This window comes from Lissotriton vulgaris, chromosome 5, assembly GCF_964263255.1.
Source record: "Lissotriton vulgaris chromosome 5, aLisVul1.2, whole genome shotgun sequence".
NCBI classification, from domain to species: Eukaryota; Metazoa; Chordata; class Amphibia; order Caudata; family Salamandridae; genus Lissotriton; species Lissotriton vulgaris.
In genome coordinates this window covers 396,389,541-396,406,638 of record NC_141693.1, presented here as the reverse complement: position 1 = coordinate 396,406,638, position 17,098 = coordinate 396,389,541, and the positions used below count along the sequence as shown (strand labels likewise).

General features: G+C 43.5%; 1 pseudogene; it reads right to left on the bottom strand.

Annotated features, from left to right (window-relative positions):
• Positions 1-16,749, bottom strand: part of LOC147710939 (uncharacterized) — a 64,655-nt pseudogene extending 47,906 nt beyond the window's left edge.
• Positions 16,750-17,098: the final 349 nt, after the last annotated feature.

Here is a 17,098-nt window from a genome sequence, read left to right as displayed (position 1 = left end):
ATTCCTCCTCCTGGATGGGTGGGGCGGTCCTTCCTGTAGATCTTGTATCCTTGGGGGATGGCGATGGCGATGTCCGGTCCTGATGTGGGGTTTGTCCAGGTTTCAATGAAGAATGCTATGTCCGGGGTTGTGCTGTCGAGGAGGTCCCAGATTTCTGTGGCGTGTTTGTGGAGGGATCAGACGTTGAGGAGGATGCATTGCAGGGTGTTCGTTTTGGTTGTGTTCTTGTGGGTGGGTTGCGCTGGATCGGTGTTCTTGGCGGTGCTGCAGGTGTGCCGGCAGCGGTGACAGCTGAGGGGTCCATGGGTGTCGGCTGGTGATGCTAGCTTGCAGTTGTTGTTGCAGCCTGGGTTAAGTGCATGGAGTGCTGCTGGGTCGTAGCGTTGGCGGGGCGGAGGTCCAGGGTTCCTGGTGCTGGTCGTGGTTGCCTTTGGCGCGCCTTCGGTGCGCCGCCATTAAGTAGGGGTCGGGGAGGGCTGGACAGCTGGGAGGCGGGAGCGGGGAGAGGAGCTGGATTGGGCCGGTCGCGCTGGGGGGGAGGGGCCGCGGGGGCAGCAGCGGTGGGGGAAGGTAAAGGGAGGAAAGAAGGGATAAAGAAAAAAGGGAAAATAAGCAGAAATAAGGCACAGAAGAGCAGAGATGCAGAAAAGGGCAGAAAGGTGAAAGATGGAAAGGGTAGAAAAACAAGTGAAAACGAGTGAAGGAGCAGAGGGAGAGAAAGGGAAAATGGGCAGAAATAAGGCAAAAAAGAGCAGAGGTGCAGAAAGGTGAAAGATAGAAAGGGTAGAAAAACGAGTGAAAACGAGTGAGGGAGCAGAGGGAGAGAAAGGGAAAATGGGCAGAAATAAGGCACAAAAGAGCAGAGATGCAGAAAGGTTCAGAAGGGTGAAAGATAGAAAGGGTAGAAAAACGAGTGAAGGGGCAGAGTGAGAGAAAGGAGACAGAGGTCCACTGGACCACCAGGGATGAGGTGCAGGGAAACCTGCGGGTGGAGGAGGGCCACCTGCAGGTTTCCCTGCACGTGACCACGTGGCACGAACTTGAGTTCCACAGGCTTAGCGTCACCAAGCCCTGAGGTGGTCTCCGCCATTGAAAATTCAGGACTCCGTGAAATGTGTGAGATCTGCTGGGCCATGGAGAAGCTTTAGTGGTCTCCACCATTCAGGACTCAGCGACATCTGGGAGATCCACGAAGAAGCTGATGTGGTCTCCGCCATTAAGGACTCAGCGACATCTGTAAGATCCGCTCAGAATCTGATGTGGTCTCTGCCATTCATGACTCAAGACTTAGCAACACATCTTAAATCGGCGGAGTGTCTGATGTGGACTCCGCCATTCAGGAATCAGGACTCAGCAACATATCTGAGATCGGCAGGGTTTTGAGGGGCATGTGGACTTGGCCCACTGCTGCACACTCTGCTTGCACCTGGTAATTATTTGCTCATGGATGCTCAGAGGCGGCAGTCTCTCTTTCTCTCTCTCTCCCTCTCTCTCTCTCTCTCTCTCTCTCTCTCTCTCGCTCTCTCTCTCTCATTTCCCTCTCTTCTCTCTCTCTCTCTCTCACTCTCTTCATTCCTTTCTTTCTTTCTATCTCTCTCTCCCTTCTCCCTTTCTCACTCCCTTTCTTTCCTTCCCTCTCTTTTTCTCTCTGGCTTGTTTTTCCTTCTCTGTTTCTCTCTCTCTGTCCTTTGATATGCACATTACACACGTCCTTATTTTGTGCTTTATTTTCCAAGTTCTGTCCTTGACCTCTCTGGTCCCCACAGCACTCTTCCACCTTGTTCCTTTCTATTATGTTTGTTACATTTTGTTTATTGGTTTATTTTTTATATATATATTAATTTTAAAAAAAGTACAAATAGTTTATGGTTTATATATGTTTATAAAAAAAAAAGTTTGACAAAAAAAAATTATTAACCTTTTTGGTTGTTTTTTTAACTGCTGTGTGACTCTTTCTTGTTCTTATTAATGTTATTTGCTGGTATCCACCATGGTGTTAAATTTTGGAGCACTCATCGCGGGAATACTGGTGATCTCTGCAGTTGGCACCAACTTCTGAATACTGTATTAGATTTATCTCAACTTTAGTTGCATTAAAGTGCTGAGAATGAAATGCAGAATAGCACCTTTGGGATTTATTCAATATACTAAAATCCGGGATTGAATTGCACATAGGGAGTGCCTCCACTTACAGTGGACACACAAAATCAATGAAGAAATTTCATTATATTTATATTGATTAGTAATAATGTGTCAGGTGCTGCATCTTGACTGGAAACACTGCCCAGTTCGTATATTGTTCTGCACACGAAAAAATGACATTGCAACTTTCATAACTGCAATGCATAATTAATTCCGGCGATAACCCACGTTACCACCAGGAATTTTACACCTGCTTTCTCCTGGTGTTAAGAAAGACAACTACCTGCAGCATGAAAGGAAACACAGCGAAGAGACACACCTGAACACCCACAGGTGCCATAGAGTCAATGAGCACGATACAGGGATACCCATGAAGGCCACAAGGCTCATCGTAACAACACCAGGACCACCAACGCTCCCCAAACCCATATCTGAGCAAGTGTGTTCGTGTGGTCATTGTGTTAGCATGATAGGCACAGGCCCTGCAACATCATAGTGTGCTGTCTTCAGCAGACGTTACTATGTCACCTCAGCGTTGGAAGTGACCCTGGACATGTAGCTATGCATGCATCCTCCTGCAAGCACAACACACATGTGCTGGTCCGGTGTACACAGGTCACCGCAGGGGTGTGCCTACCCGGCAAGGGAAACGGGGTGTATCGGACATGTCCCTGTTCAGGAAGTGCGGTAAATGTGTCTCTGTGTTCTTGTGTGGCCTGCCACAAGGGCCGCAGCAGATGATGTTGTAAAGTGGGATACACCACCACCAAACGGAACTCTCATGGTGTAGTTGGAATGTCGCAGGACATGCCAGAATAGACATTACAATGCTGTGCACGGGATACAACAGTGCACCGCACAAAAAATGTGGGGGCTCGCAGGAGAGAGGAGCAGCTGTTTGGCAACGTATCACACATTGATCCCGCCCATGTGCCACGGGCTGGGCATCTTATCCATGATGACCACGGTCGCAGACATCCCACAACACCCACGACCGGCCTTTCTACACATCCTGTATGAATGCAGCGTGGTTTCCACTTCTATGCTTGTTCAGTGGTGTGATGTTCCCAGGTTGTGTGACTTATGCTCCTTGTTGGTGTGTTTCATTTTGGCCGTTCTTTGTCTATACTTGTGCTGTACTTCATTGTAAATGTGTGCCATTGTGCCCATCTCCCCCTGTCTCCCCACTCACTGCTTCTTCCTCTTCCTGGTGCTCTTTCTATAATTTTGTTCCTCTACACATAAATACAAGTAACAAACAAATTAGAATACTTCCTTGATTCTTTTACGTTTCAAAATTTCTCTCTTTTAGTGTCTTTTTAATTTTCCATATAAACAGTTTTTTTCATAGTCAATGACACATCGAAGTCAGCAGTGCAACATATTCTATCAACACACTTTCTAGAACATTCTACAACATGTGCAGCTTAAAGGTACATCCATTTTTTAACCTAACCATATTTTTTTGCAACATTTTCTTGAACATTTAACGGCACATTCAGGTTAAAAGTTCATAATTGTTTTAAGTTCGAACAGTGCCTTCCAAATGCAAGTAGAAGGTGTGGTTGAGTTGAGCACATTTTATCCTTTAATATGTACTCCACGTTCAAACTGCTTTTTCTTAACCAATCACAAACATGTTTTTCCACAAAACAAATGTGCACCCTACTTTTAAAAAACAATGCTTTTCATCTCCCAATCAGGTATCATTTTGCATGTGAAAAAAAACGAGTTCCCCATTTTTTAACATATCTCTTATTCTATGAAGGAACTGCATGAGCTACAGACATCTCTCCATACCTTTCAGCCATACCTTGCAAAAATGCTAGTGTGAATCACTGGACATAGCTATGTTTTCTGGTGCAAGAGCTATGCAGAACAGAGACGTATTGACTTAGACCCAGGTTTACAAAATGTGGACATTCACAAAGGTGATTGAAGTGGCACCAATTTTTCCCTTTGGTTAAAACCTGTTTTCATCTCCAACACCCTGACCTCATGATTGTGCACTGTGGTGCAAACGACCTAGGCACATTGACTAGGGTAGGTTTGGAAATGCTTATGAAGGACACCTTTGAACAATTGACATAACTTTTGCCTCAAACTGGCTATGTATATTCCAATACATGCCAAAGAAAGAAGCGGAAATGGTAAAAATAAATTGTCCTTGGGTTGAAAAATATAGGAAGAAAGTCAACAAAGCTGTGCATGCGTACCTCAGAGACCACAAAATGTGGTCCATCTACAACAACAATATGGCTGATATCTACAGAAGTGATGGAGTACACTTCACAGGTCAGGGAAATCAAGTTTTCTTGAATAACTTGAAGCTGTGCATCCTCACTTATATGTAGCTCCAACTAATGAACACAAGGGCTTTTTTTAGAGCCACCTTATAACTTACAACTTAGCCCCGCTATTTTAGGGCTAGGTAACGGTTTTCCCAGACCCTCTCTAAAATGTATTCTCCACACAGCAGTGGCGCAGTGGCCACACCATCTCACTTTGCAGCACAGAGCTCTCGCTTTGATCACCGGCTTTACTCACCCATAGGGGTCAGTAGTTTGCGCTTTACAAAATACTGTATTGATTTACCTCCCTATACAACACCACCTAAGCACCATATACAAGTTGGACAGGTATGGCACAGCGCCCAGAGCACATGACTTCACAGCATAGGACACACAGTTTGGGCTCATGGTTTCATACCCGTGTCCAGCAGCAGCTCAATTTACCAGCATGACACTCTAGGCAATACCTCACTTAATTTCCGCACCCAGCACTTTCAGACTGGTAAGGGTCAGTAGATCAGTGACTTTACCCCAAACTCCTTGCGCAGCTCAGCTTATGCTCCCAGTGTCATCACACCCGTAGGCGTGATTAGTTTGTACTTCACAAATACCAAATTATTTTGATACGAGCGAATGTACCTTCGCACTCCCTGTATAACAACCCCTAAGCACCTTACATAAGCTACAATGTTCCAAACAAAAGTTCCTCCGAGTAGCTATAACTACATGCTGACACTACTTGGACAGATGTGGCACAGCAGCCAGAGCACATGACTTCACAGAATATGACACACAGTTTGGGCTCATGCTTTCATCACCGAGTCCGGCAGCAGCTCAGCTTAGCAGCATGAGACACTAGACAGTACCTCACATATTTTCCGTACCCTAGGGCTTTCAGACCAGTACAGGTCAGTAGTTTGTCCTAGTAATAATAAACACCTGCTGACACTTCTTCCACAAGTGTAGTGCAATGGCCTCGGCACATCACTTCACGGCATAAGACACACAAATTGGGCTCATGCTTTAATCCCTGAGTCCAGCACCAGCTCACCTTAGCAGCATCAGACTCTAGGCAATACCTCACTTAATTTCTGTAGCCCAACACGTTCACTCCTGTAGGGGTGAATACTTCACTTCCCACCCCCTCTATAGCACACCCAAAACACCCCACATAGGTTACAGTGCTCCTATCGTTCTCTTTCCCACTATTTTTGCCCTTTTTCCCCTAACTTGCTTCAACGGAATCACAAAATGGCGGCCAACACTTCGAAGTTGCAACCGCTCGCAGCCAATCAGCAGCAAGCTCATACTCGTAACGCCTCAGCCAATCAGATGGCAGAATTCCCAAATATCGATATCTGTAAATTTCAATATTTCTCAAAAACTACTGAACAAATTTACACCAGCTAAACAAAAGCGTGCTTTCTAGACCAAGACCCTTCTCCCTGCCAAATTTGGGGTAATTCCATTCACTCGTTTAACCTGTAGCCTTGTCTAAAGTTTCCTATGGAAATTAACATGGAGGAAACACGTTTTGGGACCACCTTTTTTCTTGGCCTCCCTTGACGAATCACCCCAAACTTTCAACATAGGAGCTGATATCAACAAAGATTTTCCTATGGCAACTAGGTCCTAACTATAACTACCTACTGGCGACCGCCAGTAGGTTATATATATATATATATAGTTTCACTGAAAAAACTATAGGTTTCAGGCACATTATAGTTAGAAATTACCATTTAAAAACCTTGGAAATTCAGTGAAAAAACATACGTTTAAGGTGCGTTATAGTTTTTGGACATTTCACTCATACAAAATCATAGAAATTCCCCCTTCTAGTTAGTTCAGCTAACTATAACTCGTGCACCCGCAATGCACTGCTGATGACGTCAGATAACTGACACTCAACTTGACACACCACCTTTTGGAATTTACAAAAGAAATCTATATGTGTTTTTTATTACGTTGTTTTGTTCATGAATTGCATTTTTACTTTGTATTGAAATATATGCGGTTTTATACTGTTTGTTTAAAAATAAAATCTATTTAGTATATATACAATTAGTATAATTTTTATTGGAAACTGCGGCCCTAACCTTCCCCCCCCCCCCCCTTACCTTCTTGGTTGTGTCCTGTAACCATTGTGTAGGCATTTTAAGACTTCCGCCTAGGTTGTTTTTTCCATTGTGCAATTTCCCTGACCTAGGGGTTTGTTTCATTTGTGTAGACAGGGAACCCTTGTTTGAAGCAAGTGATGACGTCAGATAATACATCACTCATGACATGGTCAGTGACATCACTCATGACATCCCTGATGACATCTCAAATGACATCACTGATGACATCATCGTTGTGATAGAGTGTCAGACCTCCTGTCCCCCTAATATAACCTTTGACACACACTTAGAAATACAAACTAACATTTTCAAAACAATGGACATACCAATACCAGTTACAACACATCTATTCAGTAATTCCAAGATCTACACACACATCCACTCATTCACCAACAGTCCTATACAGTCACTCATACATGTACTCACTCATCATATGTACTCATACACCTATACATCCTGTTACACACCGCCACTCATCCATAGACTTACTCACACACATAGTCATACATGCATACAAAGTATCAAACATCCATTTACTTGCATATACAGTTATGCACACACCACCACACTTACTCCTACAGAAACTTACACATACTTACTCTCTTAAACTATCACTTATAAAAACACATACTTATTTATACAGGAACTCTTCCAATCTCTCACTCTTACATATTCGCACTTATATTCACAAATACTGACATATACTAGTTTAGAAACATATGTAGTTACTCATAAACACACTATTGAGACAGTCATTACCTCACAAACACATTCATAAACACACTCATTCACCCATACAGTCCTGCACATATACTGTCTTCAACACATACAAACAGTGACTCACTCATTCATGCATCTATGCACTAAGTATTGCCCCCCAGCAAACCACACAGATACTCACAAACTCATACTGATACTCAAAAAAACAACTAATAACCCATATAGACACTCATGTAGCTACTCACCAACCCATGCAGTCATTTATACACAAAGTGAGAGACTGATACAGATATTTACATATTTAAACATTACTCGCTAACCCATGTATTCTCTAAGATACACTTAATCGGCCAGTTATCCAATCAATTTTTGATCCATTTAGATACTTATATAGCCATTTATTTTTCCATCGAACTTAAGATATAAATATATAAAACATATTTAATTTTCAGAAAAACACACATTCACTGGATTATGTCATCAGTGATGTCATTTGAGATGTCATCAGTGATGTCATGAGTGATGTTTTATGTGACGTCATCAGCAGTGCATTGCTGGGCGAGATGGCACACTGATGAAGGGAGGGGTGCCTGAGGTGAATGTGTGCAAACACGCCCTGTGGCCATTTTAAGTTGGGGGATAAAGTCCCCTTGAATCCTGAGGGTCCATTGGGTCCAAGTAGCCTACCAGGTATGTCCAGTAAGCACCACAGAGCTGTGTTGCAGAGAGGTGTAGAAAGGGGCACAGCCTGGACCACCTCTCTGTAACGCAGCACAGTGCTGCTTACTGGAAGCCCCTGGTGGGCTAGTTGGCCCCTAGGGGCTCTCAGGATTGAAGGGGAATTATTTCCCCAACTTAAAACGCACCACAGGGCAGGTTTGCACATGTCACCTCAGGCCCCATACCCACCCTTCACCACAGTGTAAACATGCCCTGTGGATATTTTAGGTTGGGAAATTATGTCCCCTTTGATCCTGAGGGAAACTAGGGTCCAACTAGCGCACTAGGCACCTCCAGTAAGCGCCACAGAGCTGCATTGCAGAGAGGTGTAAAAAGGGGCCTGCCCTCTGAACACCTCTCTGCAACACAGCTCCCTGGCGCATACTGGAGGTACCTGGAGGGCTAGTTGGCCCCCAGGGACCCTCAGTATTCAAGGGGAATTAATTCCTCAACTTACAACTTGCCAGGGGGCGCGTTAGCACAGTGGTGAAGGAAGGTGGTGGGGCCTGAGGTGACGTGTGCAAACATGCCCTGTGGAGTGTTTTAAGTTGGGGAACTAATTCCTCTTCATTCCTGAGGGTCCCTAGGGGCCATCTAGCCCACCAGGTACCTCCATAAAGCGCCACAGAGATGTGTTGCAGAGAGGTGTAAAAAGGGGCATGGCCTCTGAACACCTCTCTGCAACGCAGCTCCCTGGTACATAATGGAGGTCCCTAGTTGGCCCCCAGGCACCCCTAGTATTCAAGGGGAAATAGTTCCCCATCTTACAACGCTCCAGGGGGCGCGTTTGCAGAGTGCTGCAGGGAGGGGTTGTGGCCTCCGGCATGTTGCCTGTCTTTTTTCAAATTAATTTTTTAAGAAGGGGCTGTGTGGCCCCACTTCCTTTCCTATTGTATTGGCCCTGTGGACCCTATACCCCAGGGCCTGGCCCCTATTTTTTTTTTAAATTGGAAGAGGGCCTCATGGCCCCACTCCCGGGGACATGATTGGCCCCGGGGACCCTATCCCCCGGGGCCGGCCTTTCAGTGTTTTTTTTTATAATGGTGAGGGGCGCCATGTGGCCCCCCTCCCGGGCCATTTATGTCCCCGAGGACCACATCCCCCGAGGCCAGCCCTATCTGTTGGGGACCATGGGGGGTCCCCAATCCCCCATGGTCCCGCCGGCTCCCCACATCCTGTGGGAGCTGGCATTGCTTTTCCACATGGGGAGCTGCTAACATACAGCTCCCCATGTGGAAAAGCAATCTGCTTTGCTTCATTGAAGCAAGAGCAGGTTTCCCATCTCTCGCTTCATTGAAGCAAAGCAGCAAACAGGGAGGGACTCACAAATTAGAAGATTAGTGCCCCGGGAGTTGACGGTCCCGGGCGTGTAGCCCCCCCACCCCCACCCACAGGAGTATCTTTTTTTTTAAACCCCAGGGGTGGCGGTCCCCGGGGCTTAGGGGGGCCTCCCACAAATTAAAAAAGAATCCCCAGCTGGTGGCGGTCCCTGGGGCTTGGGGGGGCCTTAGAGACCCCCCACAGATTAAAATAGAAGCCTCGGGGCTGCGGGGGCCATGCGCCCCAGCAAATATTTTTGAAAAGCCCCGGGGGTGGTGGTCCCCGGAGTGTGGGGGGATTGGGGCCCCCCCACATATGTTTTACCTGCCCCCTGGACCTGCCCCACCCAGAAACTTAAATTAAACTAAGCATGGGAGCCCAAGCTTAGTTTTCTTTATTTTTGTGGTCGGATCCACGGATCCAGCACGAACCTCGCGATTTAAAAGAAATTGCTTTCTTTGTCCCTGGGGGTCCTTCTGGGACTCCCTGAGCAGGCCAAGGGGGTCAGGGTGTTTCTACCGAGGCACAAGATGGCTGCCAACACTTCCTGGTTTGAAGTGTTGACAGCCAATTAGCATGCAGCTCGTGACCGGCAGGATGCTCTGACCCTCCGCTCCTCTATATATCAATATGTTTTGTTTTTTTCTCAGCAACTACTGAAAGGATTTACACCATTTAACAAAAAGAACCAAGGGCTACCTTTTTGCCCAATTTGGTGCAATTCCGTTCAGCAGTTCGGGCTGTAGCTGTGTCTAAAATTTCCTATGAAAATTAACATGGAGAAAACATGTTTTGGGACCCCCTTTTTTCTCGGCCCCCACTTTACGAATCACCCCAAAACTTTCAAAATAGGAGCGGAACGGAGCGGGCCATAAATTTAGAAAATTTTGCGAAGATTAGTCAACCGGCGCCACAGTTATTTGGAATAGAATGTTACGATTTTCCTATGGATAATAGGTCCTAACTATCACACCTACTGGTGACTTTCCATGAGCATACACGTCGTTATTTGCTGCTGGCCACCACGCCCATTCTTGTTATTTTCGCTTACTTCGACGATTACAGATTATTACTGATATGTAACTGATATATGTGATTGAACTACATTCTACTGAGAGTGAGATACATTCAAACTATCAAATTTTGTTTCTTGAGCCCTGAAGAAGTCTCGACTGAGACGAAACGCTTTGGCTAAAAGAGAATCGTGTTTGTACTGGTTGGATTTTAATTGTTTGGATTGCTCAATAAAGAAAGCATCTTGATTACAAGTGGATCCTGGACCTGCTATTTGCATCACTTTCTTTGGACTTACTGAATTTAAAAAGAGCTATGATATTTTCAGATAGGTGCTAATTCCAATTTTGTCTCGATGTTATTTGGTTTCTTGCTCAATTGTAAGTAAAGAGGGGTGTACTTCCTGTTTTTTGAGCACCATTGTTATACTATAAAGCCACTTGTATCAACAGGTGCAATATTTTGCCTCAACTCTCCTGTGTTCTTGCTATACATATATATAAGTACTGTTTATCGTTAGGTGAATTTCTCTTTGACAACATTAATGTTTTGAACTAAAAAAACACAGCAATTCAGCAGGTATGGTTAGCAGCACTAGCTTTAACTTACACCGCGCCATGCACTGCTTATGACCCCACATATGACATCATTGATTAAATGTTCTATGAAATCATTTATGCTATTACTGATGATATTTGAAATAAAATCTTTGATGACATCACTTATTACATCACTGATGACATCATCCAAACTTTATTTTCTCAAACATTGCTCTATAAATTACGATGCCATTAGAGGTCTGAAAGTAAGTATAAAATAGCTCAGTAGATTATCATCCATTACTTCTACCACCCCAGATACATCTCATTTAGGCATCAAAACCAAGAATGATATGCAACATTAAGCCTGTTACCATACACTGTAGAGTTAGCATAGATCGTATTAAAAATCAACCACATATATATGGGAAACCATCATTCACTACAATGTTCAACGATTATACATTTGTTGAGAGAAAACCAAAATAGTGAATGCCAGTTAAAAAAAGTACCCCACTACATACAGATTTAGTTTGCATTATACCTTTGACAATCACTGAAGAGATTTTATGAAATAAAGTCGATATGAGCCGAAAAGCAAGTGCAGTAAAAAAAAAATCTCTATGGAAAGAGTTTACTCTGTGTCAAACTGTTTGCAGACAGTAAAACTCTCATGATAAATAGACCACAGAGTATTAAAAAAACTCTACTAAGAACAGTGTACTCTCTGCAACCGTTGTCCAAAAACACTATCTGCTAAAAAAAATGCCATAATCTGAAGATGCTAAAGAACATACTGCCTGCACCCGTCATACTGTGGCGAATATTTTACCAATAGCTCATCTTTTATAGCAAAACTAGGGCACATATATATCTTATTACCTGTTGCACACAGTCCTCTATGTTAAGTCTAAGGGCCCTATTACAAAGTGATTTGGAAAGTCTCCAATCTCTGTTTCACTTCCGACAATCCAGGAGGTTCAAATTTAAGCCGGGGCGTCATTCTGGTTGGATTGCAACAAGCTCCAAGAGCCCGTCGACTAGTTCGAAACCACAACATAATCCCATATGACGGCATTTCTGCCATTAGAATTACGATGTTGATTTTCAACAGGCTTTCCAAGCCGAGCTTTCTGGCATAAAAAGCATGTCCTAAAGCCCCTAGCAGGGTCCCCTTCTCCCTGGGCCCTTTGTTTGGGGCCCGAAGGGACACCTATGGTGCCCCCATGAAACTCACGGTGCCTGCCACATGGTGCAGGGATGTGCACATATTCCCATTTCTTTATGGAAGCTATTGCTACAGCTGCTTTACGGTCGCAGCACAAGCTCCCATAGAGAAATGGGGGTATGGTGTGGTCACATTGCATTTGTGGTGTCGGGACCGCTGGCCAGAGGTCGTTCGGTCTGAGACCGTGATGGTGTCGGTCAGAAACAACTCTGACCGACATCGTAATCAAGCCCTATATTATCAAGTGACAAGATTCTCTCTGATAACTCAAGGCTCCTTACAAAGGTTAGTATCTACTAGTTCGAATATTTCTCCTGTTTGAAGATTTTTCTGCAGAACCAAAACATTGTGTGAAGCATAATGAATACAAGTCAGCTGTCACTTACAAGATGGTTTCTCTTTAATGCAAACATTTATAATGTCTTCAATATCTCTACACAGCTATAGTGCATTTGGAGAACATGTGTTTTGTAAACACTTACATCTATTAGCTGGACCCAAGCTGTACAAAATGACATAGACAAGTAAAATAGTAGTTAACTGCCATTATGATTGTGTATTCCCTTATTTCTTGTAATTCCCATAATGAGACATGTTATCAGCAATCTATTTTTGAGTTGTGATCACTCTAGCAAGAGCCTCCAAGCAGCCTTTGAGACACTCACAAGAATGTAGAGTTTTAAATTTAATTGTAATCTATTGTATACAGTAGTTTGTACTCATTTATTATTTAATGCTCATCTATGATAAAATAATGAATAATAAAATGTTTGGATCTTTTTCTTTTTAAATGGACAGCTCTCGCGAGACGCTCACCGGAGCTGGATGCACAATCCCCTATGTGGACTCTGTAGGGCTGTACTTCCTATTCAGCTCTCGCAAAGGACTGGCAAGATCATACATTTAGAATGAAGTTAATTGCAGTGTTTCCCTGCAATGTTGAGAAAAGTACAACATTAGACATGTTGATTACATTAAAAAACATTATTATGCATTGTTCTATTGACGATATAAAGCAATTACTTTTTTTACGATCTCGTGAGACACCCACAAGTCTCTCATAGGATGTCCGGGACAGAACGCACACCCTAAGGAAGCATTGTGATTGGCTCATATGGAAATCTTTATTTCGGAGAAGAAGATCCCATCCTTTTTTTATTTATTTCACTACTGGATTTTTGTGAGGGGAGGTATGTCTGGCTTAGTATCCTTTCCTAGTTGTCTTTCAACACAACAATGTCTTTAACAGATTCTGATGAGCAGCCTGGACCACCTGCACCAGCACAGCCACCACAGCCTCCAACAGAATCCTTGGTGTCGTAATCCCTTCTTATGAGGCCAGGGAGCAAGGAAGTTTCTGCAAAGTACATCATCTGTAAACTTTGTAAGAAGGAGTTCAGCTGGGGGACCAGAAATAAATAATATAGCATGAATATCACAGGCATGTAGACACTTCAGATCTATGCATCCACAAAGGCTTGCATGGGCAGACGTGGCTTGAGTTGTGGAGCTAGACAACTCTGTAGGGGCTTCCACATCATTTGCTCCTGGAGATACTGTGCCTGCACAGGTTCTAAGTGCACAAGCAGAAAATAACCTGAATGAGGCATTATTTTTCTGTTTCTGTAAAGAGATCATATTTTAATCAGAGACAAGCACGTCTGCCCAGAAGAAGATTGTCTAAGATTACAAGTGCCCCCTAGGCAGTAGTTGTTTTTGTTTAACAGTTTAGTTCCAAAATCTTTTCCTTTTTGTTTTCAAGGAGCTCTTGCTGCTGTTCATTTCAGCCTTCAAATTGTATTTTTTTGTTCTGCCCTATTAAAAAGGTTTTCAAATAGAAACAAAATAACAGAAATGCTAGAAATATAAATAAATGCTATGCTTGTTGAAAACCGGTAACAAAAACTGCTCTTTTCAGATCTACCCTATTGTTTCATGGTCTATGTTGTTTATACTCTGTTTCCTTTTCTTTGCCTTCTACAAAGCTCTTGCAAGACTCTGGCAAGAGCCAGGAAGGCAATCCCTTATGTGCAGTCCAAGGAAGCAGTCTTTCCTGGTTTGCTCACATGAGTCTCTCACTAGATTGTACTTTATTAATGGACTTTGCATTTGCATTGAATATATCCTGATGTAGTGTGTATAATTGATATACACAAGAATAGTAACAGTGTATTTAGTTTTATAAAATGCAATCCATTATGGAATTGTGGGGATATATTGAGAGCCATGCATTGAGACCTCGCTCTCACATTACAGGTGTGCATAGTAGGGTGTGTGAAGGGACTGTCCTCTTCTTTGAGACACACTCTCAGAAGATGGGTGTGCATAGTAGTTAGTGGGGAGGGCATTGACTCCCCATTCAGACCTCTTTCTAAGAGAACAGGCATACTTAATAATGTGTGTAGATGGACTGGCCTCTCCTGTCAGACTTGTGTCTCAGATGATAGGTTACTGTAGTAATGTGTGGGGGGTGACATGCCTCTCATTCCACACCTCTTTCTCAGATGATGGATGTACATAGTAGAATGTGTGGAGGAAGACTGGCCACTCCACTGAGACCTCTCTCTCAGATGACATGTATGCATAGTAGTGAGTGGAGAGGGACTGCATTTCCTTTCAGACTTCTCTCTCAGATGACGGGGATGCACATTAAGGTGTGTACATGGACTGCCCTCTCCTGTCTAACTCCTCTCTCAGATGACGGATGTGTGTAGTAGAACGTGTTCATGGACTGGTCTCTCCTTCAGACCTCTCTCTGAAATTACGGCTTTGCGTAATAGGATGTGCACATGGACTAGCCTCTCCTTTCACACCTTTCTCTCAGATGATGGGTGTGGATATCAGTTTGTGTACATAGACTGGACTCTCCTTTGAGACCTCTCAGATGATGGATGTGAATAGTAGTGCATGAAGAGGGACTGCCCTCTCCTGTCAGACCTCGCTTTCAGATTCGAAGTGTGTGTAGTAAGGTGCTAGTAGTCACAGCTTCTGCTTCCAGACCTCTTTTGCAGATGACAGGTGGCCTTAGTAGGCAGTATGGAAAGACTCAGATTATAGTAGGGTGTGGGAAGTAAGACTCACCTTTCTATTGAAATCTCTCTTTTAGATGACAGGTGTGCTTAATATGATGCATTCAGGTGATGTCCTCCCCACTAACACCCCTTTCTTTTATGATGGGTGTGCACAGATGAGTTTGGGCCTACTATGTGTATATATAGTATACATTTTAGGTCTTAAATCTTCTCAAAACTCTTATCAAGCCGACAGACGTAAATAGTGGACTCTGATAAACATCATCTCCAGGAAGACTCCTTCCTACAGTAACACATGTGTATAGCAGAGTGTATCCAAACATCACCTATTCCTTCCTACTTTTTACAATCCTTTAGCCAGCCAATCAAGACGCTCGCGTGGCTCATGGGATAGAGAAGCTCCTGAGCCTCTTAACCAATCATAGACTCCATTTCTGATTTTGTGCTCTCATGTAACACCCACTGGACTCTCCCAAGCCCAACTGCCAAAATACACAAATATTTTGGACCTGTAATGTCTCAAAACTACCGAACAGATTTGCATCAAATCACAAAAAGCACAATCTGCGGCACAAGATACAGCTTGCTGTTGAATTTGGCTTAATTCCATTCAGCAGTTTTTAATATAACTTAAAGAAATCAATAAAAAATGTAGGGGGAAAAACTTTTTTCTCAGGCCTGCTCGACGAATCACCCTGAAACTTTCCAGGAACAAGCTGAGTAGGATGAATTTTTGGGGGAGTAAGTTTTGTGAAGATACGTCAAACTGTGTCACAGTTATTAGCAGACCAAAAAACACTCCTTCTATGGAAAAGCAGTCCTAACTATAACAACCTAGTAGCCTAATGGTGGTTGCCACTAGATAGTTTTAGTTAAAAAAAAGTTATGTTTTACTTGCCTGTATCTTTGGTGCTGTTTGACGAATCGTCATGTAACATTCCAAATAAAGTGTTCCAGTGATTGCAGCTGTGCATGGAATGTGTGGGGGCAATCCGTCAAGCGAGGGGCGAGAAACGGGGGAGGTAAAAAAAAAGTCAATTTCTCATGTTAATTCCTAAACGGATTTTGATCACGACTACAGCCCAAACTATATTAATGGTTTAGAGGTGGCCCTGACATCTTTACAGACAAACTGCCCTCAAATGGGCAGGAAATCAACCCCTATGCCGATGATGCAGTGTTGATGGCATGCATACAAATGGGCCTACAGGCCCGGATTGATGGATTTGTTGCCTTTATGAATGGGTCAGACATGTCGGCCAACAGCACAAAGTCATAAATTTTGGTAGTTGGCCCTTGGGGCACCCGTTCTAAGACATTCAAATCAGGTGCCCATACTTTAGTCACGGCCCGTCCTTCCCTTACTTGGGAATTTTATTTGATGAGAAATTAAACTGGAAACAGTTGGTAGAGGGGGAATTTGGCGATATGAATACATCCATGGGACCCATAGCTAGTTATGCCCACAGACTAGGTACCTGGTCCCCGGGTGTGAATATAAAGCTCTATCAGTTCTTTTACATGTCCAAGGCTCTGTATGGAAGTGAGGTCTGGTGTTACATTGCTACCAATAAACTTCAAAATGTAGAAAATAAGTTTCTGAAACAAATTCTGAAGGTTATTCATGGTACCTCATCATTCTCCGTACATGAGGAATTAGGATTAAACTTTATATCAGATATGGAGGCAGTAAAACCCTTGACTTGCTGGGTGAAAATCTGGTCAAACAATGAGTTGGCCCTCAACCATTCGGTTGTCTTAAATTGTTTATCAGTAGACCATGCACTAAAAATCCCTTGGCTACGCTATGTCAAAGAGTTATTTTCTGCTATTGGCAGGACCAATATTTTCTTAAAACCTGACTCAGTGAATTCTCAGGACCTAAGTACAGTGAAGGAGCTATTTTTTAAATATACCACAGCCGCCTGTGAAAATACTGAGCTTACCAAACCAGCGGTAAGAGGGCACGTTCTTT